Raw genomic sequence first — 11526 nt, 5'->3', positions numbered from 1 at the left:
GAATATTGGCCAAGTCCTGGAAGAGCTAGTTGTATCTTTTGCTGCCCAGTCTCTCTGTGGTAGGAAAGTTCAGGGATTAACTGAAGTCCTGACTAAAACAGTCTATTAGACTGCATCATCTGAACTACCCATTTTAAAGTTGACATGGATGCAAATTTTTGAGGAAATAGTTGCTGAGGCAATCTGTGAGGCTGGATCATAATGAGCTACTTGATTTGCCTTCATCGGTGTCCAGCATTTTTGCACTGAAAGCACACAAACTTGTAAACGTAATACTATAGGTACATTTCTTCACTAGTATATGTATGGAATGTGTGGTGTGCACAAATCAACTAAAGGTCATTTTTTGCTATATGGTTGAGCAGGTGAGATGTGTCTATCAACTTTATAAATTGGCTTGGATTGCATAACTCAACTGTAATATAAATATCTACCCATTATATATGAAGAATGACATGTAATAATAAGCTAATAGGACCAGATAGCTCAAAAGATTAATTGGCTATGTAAAAACATTCGTATGTTAACTAGCAGGAGGTCTTCCCTGGTCAAATTTAATCTTTACAAAATTTTATAGTAACTGTATTTTTTCATTTCCTATAGAAACATAAATGAAACTAGGACCCCAAGGCAAACTTATTGCATGATTCCATTCTAACATCAACACTTCCTTACAGTATATAGGTTGATCTAATTCCACAGTTTTTGTTATAACCCAATGTCTCTTAGCTGTTGTTGCTCCTTTTTCATGAACATTAAGAAACCTTAAAGTTAACCCAGAACTATTTAATCTGTCTCTGGGAGTTTTTACTCTTTCTTTTTGTTTAATAAACATCTCTTTTAAAGTGCAATTAGGTTTTTCTACATCCACTTGTCCTTTAGGGCTATGTGCTATTCCGGTAATATGCTTTATATTATGATATGCAAAGAATTGTTTCATTGTACTAGATACATATGTGGGTAATAGAAAAAAATTGACCTTTACTGTTAATGTGGTGTTTTCATGAAAATTTCAGGTGTCTAACACCTTTTCTGTTAATAATTGGTCAATTTCTTCATTTTCTTGTGCCAATGGACCTGGCAAACCTGTATGAGACCAAATATGGGCAATATGTAATGCATAGTTTCTATTTTTGATTGCCTGTTGCCATTCCATAAATAACAAAGTAAATTCTGAATTATAAGGGATAATTTCAGCAGTTTCTATATGCAAAACCACTGTGCATATTGGGAGTAAGTAATTATGTTAAGAGATTCAGGAAAACCTAATAATACTAAAAGTATTGCATACGATTCTGATTTTTTAACTGAAGTATGTGTGCTTTGACTCATTTTTTGTCTGGCTTACAGTCTGCCATTCTCAACTTATTTGCATCAGCATAGAATATAGGTGCTTTAGGAATTTGCATTCCCTTCACAATATGTGGGAGAGTATAATTAGTTCCTTTTATAAACTGCAGATGCTTGCCTTTAGGATATTTGTAATTAATTTCTTCCAAATAGTTATTACATGTACTTTGCTGTCTTCATTGATTACCCATAATGAAATGATCTAAGCATTAGTAAGAGGGACTAATATTTCAGCTAGTTCTGTTTCTAATAATATAACATAGTCTTATTCTACCTTTTATGATTAATTCAGAAACCTTTTCTATGTACGTCTTTAATTTTTTTGCTTTATGTTCTAAGAAAATACATTCATAATCCTACCTCCCTTTGTATAATGAGCCCAGTAAGAGAGTGAATTGAAGCAAAATAATCAAAATACAGTCAAGTTTAGGATAAATTTGATCCACATGTACATCTTGCTGTCCTTTTTTTTTTTTTTACACATTTTTATTGAAAATTAAAAATAATTCCTATTACATCTCATTTGCTATCCCATCCCATGCATCCTCCCATTCCTCCCTCCCTCCCACTTTCACCCCAATCCCCCTTCCCTATGACTGTGGCTGTGGGGGACCTTCTCCCCCTGAATATGGTGCTAGGGTATCAAGTCTTTTCTTGGTAGTCCTCTATCCTTCTTCCGAGTGCCATTGGGCCTCCCCCTTTTTCTACTAGAGTTAATTCCCTTTCTGCTTCAATTGTTAACCATCTAGGACTGTTTTTTTAAACAAAGATTCATTTACTATATATACAATGTTCTGCCTGCATGTACATCCGCACACCAGAAGAGGGAACCTGATGTCATGTTAGATGGTTATAAGCCACCATGTGGTTGCTGGGATTTGAATTCAAGACCTCTGGAAGAGCAGAGCCATCTATCCAGCACCCAACTAGGACTGTTTAAATATGAATCTCCTTATAATGTTTGAAACAAACTATTTAACTCATGAGTAGTTAATTCAAATGTAGGCTACAGCCAATCAATATCTCCGATTAATATATGACCAAATTTTTTGGTTTTTTTTTTGTTGTTGTTGTTTTTGTGATCAAAATTTTTGTTGACTTATTTTATAACCCAAATAGAGCCAATCTCCTCTCTGTAGTTTTACAAGAAAAACCTATAACCCCCAGCATGGCAGAATATTTTGTGTGTCCTTAAAATTTTTCTCTAATGTGTCTGCATAAGAATCAACCAACAAAGTATTGCCCATGTAATGATAAAAATAGATTGAGATATTTAACAGTTGTTGCACAAAACAGTGGCATAAAGTTGGACTATTTTACATTCCCTATGGAAGAACTTTCCAATGATATCTCTTTACTGGACTACTATTTTTACAAGTAGGTACTGAGAAATAAAACTTTTCCATATCATGCTCATGCAAAGGAACTGTGATAAAGCAATATTTTAAATCAATTACTATCATAGGCCATGACTTAGGTAATAAAAAAGGGAAATAAATTCCAGCCGGTAAAAGACCCATTGCCTGAATTATTCGAGTCACCATTCTTAAATCTGTTTGTATCCACCATTTTCTTGATTAAAAGCAAAGACAGAGAAATTCCATATGTTGATAGACTCTTCTATATAGAGAGCCTCCAGCTGCTCATGTGTTTGTTTGGTAGACAACAAATTTAGGGTAAAGCTGCTGGTATTTCATCAGTGCTCCCTCTTATAAATTTGGAAACTCAATCCCTGTGATATCCTCTGTTTGGACAACAGGCACAGTTTACGATTCTTTTTGATGACACATGTGAATACCTTCTCCGGGAGCATCTACCATTTCCCCACTAATTTCATCATGGTCTGTCTGTGGGATTACAGGGATATTAATTTGAGTACCCCATTGTTGTAAAATATCCCTTTCCCATAAATTTGTGGGTAAATCAACAATATAAAGTCTCAACATCTCTGTTTGCCCTCTGTTCTCACACATTTAATTTATTGTATACTTTGTTTTATTTGAAATAACTTACCAATTCTTATAAACTATGTATAAACCTTCTTAAGTGGCCACTTTGGATTCTAGGATTTTGAGAGAAATGATAGTCACATCAGCTCTTTTATCTACAAAACCATCTATTTCATCACCATTCACTTGCAATTTTATTTTTCATCTCTGATTATCAACCACTGTTTGCCAGAACACACTTTTTTCCAGTATTCCCAAATCCCCCTTTTCTTTCTACTGGAGCAGCTCTACCTTTAATGTAGGAAAACTGTAACAGCTGAGCAATTCTGTTTTGTTAATTTGCATCTTTTTTTAAACAAATGCCAAGTTTTTTATTTCTTCCTTGTCATACCCATCTATAATATCTGGAGGCACAATAAATCCTTAGGAAGTTAATGTACTTCTTCCTAAATTCATCCCTTCTGTTCCTGAAGGCAAAGGTCCATAAATACCAGTGTTTATTTTGTAACATTGAATTTTGCCTGATAGGACAAAAGGTTTATCTATGGCCAAATCTAAAATCACACTGCCTTCAGTAGTGTGCATGAAATCAGCAATACTTAGTTATGGTTCCTATGCCTGCTTGTTATCTCCTGGCTGACCAGAGAGAGTGGCTCATAGTTTTTTTCTTTCTGGGCCTCAAGCTGACAGGGCCCTCAGTTTGTTTTTCAATAGCAAAAGATTGCCTCATATGGCCCTCCTGGACCTGCACTCATTAGTCTAGTGATACCATTAACCACATCATTTGTAAACCCTAAGAAGCTTCGGCATTCCATTCCTACCAGAAACAGCCTGTTTGCTTTTCTAGTGGAAAGTACAGTATTGATTCCTCAGAGTTAACATACCTGCCATTTGGAGCTCTGAGAATTGTAGCCCTAAAATTTCTTTGTAAATGGCCAAATTCAGTACAATTAAAGAACCAGATACTTTGATATTTGATATCTCTAGCCCAGTTCTATATCAATACCTTTCTGCCATCAGGGTCTGATATAGCTTTGTTTACAGCTGAAATCAATCTCTGCAAGAACTCTGTGACGGCTGCTCCTGAACCTTGTGTTATCTTAGTAGATGTGGTGGCTCTTTTCTTGGGTTCCTCAACCTAATCCCAAGCTCTTAAAGCTACTAAGTGACATTGTTCTACAATGACACCATCAAAATAAATTTGTTCTTGTAGGTAAGAATACCACCCTCCACCAGGCAATCGATCTTTAATAAATTTATTTCCCTTGCTATAGTTTGTTGCTCTATATTTGCAGCCTTCCACCATTATAAACACTTACTGGCCTATAAAGCAGATCTTACCAATCCCTTCCACTCTTGGGGAATAGTTCTATTCTGGGTACTTTTAAGGCTCTTTTATTGGGTTCATATATCTACTGCCCTTCTCTACTCCAATCCTTGCCAATCCACTAACACTAGACAGGCCAGAAAAAAATGTTAGAGCGGAAAGGGGATGTAGACCTCCTTGAACTATTTCCTGCTGATCCAGAGCATTGGGTTCCCAAGGACAAGTCAAATCTCTGTCATTATAATATCTAGCAATCCAGCAATCCAGGAATAACAAATACAGCAGCAAGAACCAACAAACATCTGGGACTAGCAGCAGTATCGGCATCAGCCACTGTAAGCCCTCTCAGGGCTCTCATATTTATACTCTCTCAAGAGTTCCCAGAGACATTCCTGCTGCTCCCATTCTCTGTTGGTGCTCTCTCCCGGACCTGGACTTTCCTGGGCTCCCTGGAGTGGCTCAGTCAGTCCCTTGCACATGAATCTAGTTTCCCTGGAGTTCCTCGGAACCGTGTGTGGGCCTCTTTCGCTGAGGCCTGCTCGGGACCTTGTCTGGCATCGGGGAACCAAGGCACAGGGATCATGGAAGTGCTGTTCTGCTACAGGAAGTGGCCATAGCAGTGGGTGGGAGGGGTTCGGGAGTGGGATTTTGCCTAAGCTTTGTTCCCCCCACTTCATTTTCTTATCAGCTCCAGCTCTAGACTAATTGCAAGGTTAACTGTGTTGTTCCCGGGCAGTGCTCTGTGCCTATCCCCTGCTGGGAACTGAAGAAACAGCTCTGAGGAACACATTCACCACGAGTTGGTTCTCTGCAACTTTTTTTGAGATTTATTTTATTTATTGTATATGAGTGCTTTATCTACAGAAGAGGGCATCAGATAACATTATAGATGGTTGTGAGCCACCCTGTGGTTGCTGCGGATAGAACTCAGGACCCCTGGAAGAGCAGGCAGCGCTGTTAACCACTAAAACATCTCTCCAGCCCTTCTCTGCAATTTCTGTTCAGATGGTGATCAAACTTAGACAAGGAAATGATCCTCAGAGCTGCTGCCATGGTGCAGACCCTGCAGATGGAGATTCCAAACTTTGGCAACAGCATCCTTGAGTGCCTCAATGAGCAGCGGCTACAGGGACTATATTGTGATGTATCAGTGGTGGTTAAGGTCCATGCCTTTAAAGCCCACCGTGCTCTGCTGGCTGCCAGCAGCTCCTACTTCCGGGGCTTATTCAACAGCAGCCATAGTGCTGTGGTAGAACTGTAGGATGCTGTGCAGCCACAGTCATTCCAGCAGATCCTCACATTTTGCTATACAGGCCGGCTGAGCATGAACATGGGAAACCAGTTCCTGCTCATCTATACAGCTGGCTTCCTGCAGATCCAGGAGATCATGGAAAAAGGCACTGAGTTCTTCGTCAAAGTTAGCTCTCCAAGCTGTGACTCCCAGGGCCTGCATCCAGAGGAGGCCCCATCCTCAGAGCCTTAGAGTCCCGTAGCTCAGACATTGGGCTGGCCGGCCTGTAGCACGCCACTGCCCCTCGTGTCACGAGTTAAGACAGAACAGGAGTTGGACTCTGTGCAATGCACACCCATGGCCAAGAGGCTGTGGGATAACAGCCAGAAGAAAGCTGGAGGCAGTGGTGGCAACAATGGCAGCCGCAAGATGGCCATGTTCTCCACGCCAGACCTGGCCCCTAACCAGATGCCCCAGTCAGTCTCAGTGGCCACAGCTACAGCAGCAGTGGCTGTGGTTGCAGTGGGGGGGGAGGCGGTGTGAGTGGGCCCAGCATGTCAGAGCGGACCAGCCCAGACACCTCCAGCGCTTACACCAGTGACAGCCCTGGCTCCTATCACAATGAAGGGGACGAGGAAGAAGATGCGGGTGAGGAGGGCACAGATGAGCAGTACAGTCAGATCTGCAATATGTGCACCGTGGACACTATGTTCAACCTTGGCCCGACAGCTGAGAGGGTAGAGGCCCTCCCTGAGCAGGTGGTCCTCGAGTCCCACAGTCGCATTCTAGTGTGGCAAGACTCTCCCAGCTGAACTTATCAACCAGATCGGCAATCGCTGCCACCCAAAGCTCTATGATGAAGGTGACCTGTCAGAGAACCTGGAGCTCGTGACAGGCACCAATGTATACATCACAAGGGCACAGCTCATGAACCGCCACGTCAGTGCAGGCACGCGGCACAAGGTCTTGCTGCGGCGGCTCCTGGCTTCCTTCTTTGACCGGAACATACTGGCCAATAGCTGTGGCACTGGCATCCGTTCTTCCACCAATGACGCAGGGGGTGCTGCATGCTCCCAGCCCCTCTGCCTCCCTGCCATTCCACACCTTTTCCCCAAAGCAAGTTGGGCTGGGTCAGGAGAGGAAGGGCATCAGGTGGGATCTGAGACCTTCCTCAACACTCATGGGGAGCCATGGTCCCCTTCCTCTTAGGCATTTCCCAGCACCAGGCTCGGCTAGGGGATGGGCAGGGCTCAAGAGCCTGACCCTCACTGTGGCTGCTTGGGACTCCAGGGGCCCAGGGGTTCTCAGGACCCCTTCCTCCACCCTCCAGTGCTTCCAAGTCCTTCCTGTCCCTCTCGTCTGTACCTGCACCTTGGGCCTGGGGTAGGTGAGGCCAAGAGGGACTGTCCATTTTGCAACTGAGGAAACAAGCCCAAAAAGGCTTAGAAAAATTCTAGAACTGACCCTCTGTGAAAGGCTTCATCATGCCCCTCTCAATCCCACCCTGCTCTGCCTCTGGGGTTCCCCTCTGCCCAAGAGGCTAATTCCAAGAGAGCAGTGTTCCTGTGGGCAGGCAAAGGTCTCAGGACAGGTTTCCAGTCTGGCAGAATGTGTGTGTGTGTGTGTGTGTGTGTGTGTGTGTGTGTGTCTGTGTGTCTGTGTAGAGTGTTTGCTTTTAAAACTATGAAGATCAAGGGGCAGAAAGACCAGGGTCGGAACCAGGGAGCAGGCTGGGAGGCCACTGCCCTTCTCCCATCGGACCCTGGGCAGGGCTCCCAGCCCCCACCCCTGTACATAACTTTTTGAAACATTTTTTTAGCGAATGAAATAATGAAGTATAGGATTTCCTTTTATTTTTCAAATCAATGGGAATGTGTCTGAGGTCCCCTGGGTCCCTGGGCTGTGGAAGGCAAGATGCAGGGAAAACTGTGTGTGTGTGTGTGTGTGCGTGTGTGCGTGTGTGTGTGTGTGTGTGTGTGTGTGTAATGTGGGTGCATGTTTCCACAGGGACCCAGTCCCAGGGCTCCTGTGGATCCAACCAGCTTCTTCTCCCCCAGGACTACAGTTTAAGGGTGTTCACAGGTCCCAGTTGGTTGAGCCCACTCCTGGGGGATGAGGCAGGGCAGGGTCCACATCCATTGTCAGTGGTTTGTGGAGCTTCCTCTGGCGGTTCCTTTCCACTCTAGCTCTCCAGGAGCAAGCTCTTGGGATTTTGGGTTTCATATGTGAGCACAGGGTTTCTGTTATTCTCCTCTATTAATGTCATTTCACCATCTCACTGGTTCTGTTCTAGCCCTGACCTCCCTCCCTCTTTCCAACTTTGCATCCTAGCATCCTTAACAGGGAAAAGGGTTGCAGGTTTGAAGAAGGTGGAATGGAGCCTTTTGAGTCAGATCTGGAGACCTGCCTCCAGGCCAGCAGCACCCTCTAATCTGCCGGGATCCCTCTTAACATCCGATGGTGAGGGTGGGGTGTTGGATCTGACTTGGCTCCCAGTACCTTAGCTCTGGGTGGCCACGTGGAGGGGAGTTGACATCCCTAGCTAAAGCACAAGCACCTTAGTCATACCCCCTCCCTTCACCCTTGCCCTGGCCTGTTGTCCCACCTCCCTCAGCGAAGACCTCAAAACACAATCTCCTGGTGAAGTGGCAAGCAGCTGAGCCTGGCCACGATGAGCTGTGCTGCCTGCCCAGGCTTCATAAGGGAGCAGCTCCATGGCACTGAGAAGTCCTGTGGTAGAGTGGGCAGCCGAGCCCGTTGGTTCCAAGCACCTCAGGAGGTGGCCCTGCCTCCTGGGGCTTGGGGTGAGGGAAGTATAAAGCCAGGAGTGCAGGGGAGAAAACTACTCACTAGGAGAGCCAAAGACAGGGTTGTGCCTTACCTCAGGAGCCACCTCTGCGCCCCTCCTGGCAGTCAGCTGCTTACCCTACCCTCCTGAGAGCTGCATGGTCCCCACCCCAAGCACCCAGGAGAGTGAAAAGTAACCCACCTAGCAGGAAAACTACTAGAGGCAAACCCAGTGGCTACCCTCCCACCCATCCATGCCTCTCCTGGGGACAGGACATCACCCACTGGCCCAAGTGAAGTGCCAATGCCCTTCCCACCCAGAGCCAAGCCCCCACCCTTCCTAGGCCCACAAGTGAGATTGCACATTAACTACTGTATGGAGAGGAACGGTCTTGGGAAATGTGAACCCTGAGTGTCAGTGATGCTGATAAGAATAAACAAGACACCTTTGTAACAACAACAACAACAACAACAAAAAAGAGTTCCCAGCATTAAAATTTCTGCAGCAGGCAAAATCACACCCCTGACAGTGCATGAAACACATTATAGTTAACTTCTGTGGACAATCTGAAGAAGGCTCATGTCTCACACCTAGGATTAAACAAAAATATATTCATATATCTGTGTTTTTAAAGAAATCAAAATTTGCACTACAATTCCTATTTTTCAGGTGACTTGATATTATACATTACAGATCCTAAAAGCCCTACTAAAAACACCTAGAAATAATTTAAAAATCAGCAATGTTGCGGGATAAAGAATAGACTTGCACAAGTCAACAGATTTCCTATATACTAACAACAAACAAATGGAGAACAAAGTCATGAGCACAATCCTATTCAAAATAACCCCAAAAGAAATAAAATATCTAGGAATAAACTTAACCAAGAAGAAGCATTTTTAAAATGAAAATGTTGAACCACTGAAGAAAGTGACAACTAGAATGTAAAATGGAAAGACATCACATGCTTGTGGATTGGTAGAATTAACATTGTAAAACTGATTATTTAATTAAAAGCCATTCATATATTTGAGAAATCTCAATGAAAATCATCATTTAGTCTTTTACATAAATAGAAAAATATATTCTAAAAATAATACAGAACTACAGAAGGCTTCAGATAATCAAAACAATACTGAGGAAACAAACAATACTGGTGGGATTATCATTCTAGATCTTAAGACATATTACAGAGCAGGAGTAATGAAAGCAATTTGGTACTAGCACAAAAACAGATATGTAGAAATATGGAACAAAATTAAAGATCCAAACATGATTATAAATAAATTTGTCCATTTAATATTCAACAATGTTGCTGAAAGCATATTCTCTAGAAAAGAAATCATCTTCAACAAAATGTGCTAAGAAAACTAGAAGATACATGTGGAAGAATGAAATTAAACCTATACCTATTACATTGCACAAAACTTATTTCAAATTAATCAAAGGCACAAATCTGAAACCTAAAACACTGAAAACATTATTAGAAAAAATATAGACAGTTCTCTACATGATATGGGTAGCAAAAGAGTTTCTGAGTAAAACTCCATGTTTCCCAAGAATTGAAGACAATAATCAGCAAATGGCACTTCATAAAACCAAATATCTCCTGCACAACTAAAGAAACAATCAACTGGGTGCAGGATGAAGAAGCAACCCAGAGACTAAGAGCAAGACTTTGTCAAAGGATTAATATCCAAAATATATGAAATTAAAAATAAAACAAAGAATTACAAAAAAAGACATTCAAAAATGTTCTGAGGCCTGAAAAGAGGATGAAAATGTCCTTAAAAGATGAAATACATTATTAAGAAATATGTCCAAAAACCATTCGTTGTTCCTAGCAATTAGAGAAATGCAAATCACAGCAAAATCTGAGTTTCATCTTATCTCAGTCAGAATAACAAAGATCAAACAATTGACAAGAACTGTCGAAAACAATGAGAGGAAACAAGAACTCTCATTCACTGTTTATGGGATTGCATACTTGTCTGGATATTGTGTAAATTAGTGTGAACAATCCAGAGAAAACTAAAAATAAATCTATTATATGGTCCAGCTATACCACTGCATGGCGTATGAACAAAAAATTCAACATCATATACCACAGGTATTTTCTCAGCCTTGTTCATTGCTGCTCTATTTACCATAGAGAGGAAAAGTAAACAACCTAAGTGTCTTGAAACTGTTGAATGGTTAGTGAATAAATGGAAAGGTTTTCTTTACTCTTCTATATCATTTCCCCTGCTGATTACTGTTTCTCCTCAAATGATAAACCCAAAAATTCCCTGGACTCAAGTATTCATCTAAATATTTTTTCTATTGTGTAAAATTAAAACTAATATAAAAGGAGAGTGCTATGGAACATCATACTTGCATGATTGGGGAAGACACAAAGGTAGTAGAAAAAAATGAGAAATAAATAATAAAATACCAAACACAAAAAGATGAAGAGGGGTATATTTTCTAGTGAAATCAAGAGTAATTAAGGAAGCTGTGCCTGAAGTAAGAATGGGTTGTTCATGGTCAAGAAAATCATAAAATCTAGCATGACTTAAATAAATAGTAAATAGAAGAAAATTAGAAGAGAAGTTAAAGGGTCTCATTTGAATTAAACTTTACAATACTGTATAGAAATGTTGAATGGTTTCAGTCTTATAACTATAATGAGCCTTTGTATGATAGCAAAGGAAGTAGTTATGCTGTTTCAAAATTTAAAATATTGTTTGCATTATGTCCTGAGATTATAAAATAATCATGTCATTTATTCTTTCTGTTTTCTCCCTCTGACCATTCCCATATACACTTACAGGCTCTTTTTCAAATTCATAGTCTATTTTTATTAATTGTGATATATAATATATACAGAGAGAGGAGAGAG

At 41.4% G+C, this 11526-nt stretch overlaps 1 pseudogene across 1 annotated transcript; it reads left to right on the top strand.

Moving 5' to 3' along the window:
- Window positions 1-5677: 5677 nt before the first annotated feature.
- LOC311601242 (nucleus accumbens-associated protein 1-like) lies at window positions 5678-7066 on the top strand (annotated as a pseudogene). Its single transcript has one exon. The product of its transcript is annotated as a nucleus accumbens-associated protein 1-like (transcript).
- The last annotated feature ends 4460 nt before the right edge of the window (window positions 7067-11526 follow it).

Source organism: Acomys minous (genome assembly GCF_964271855.1).
Source record: "Acomys minous genome assembly, chromosome: 7".
Lineage (NCBI taxonomy): Eukaryota > Metazoa > Chordata > Mammalia > Rodentia > Muridae > Acomys > Acomys minous.
This window is presented reverse-complemented; position numbering and strand designations above follow the sequence as displayed.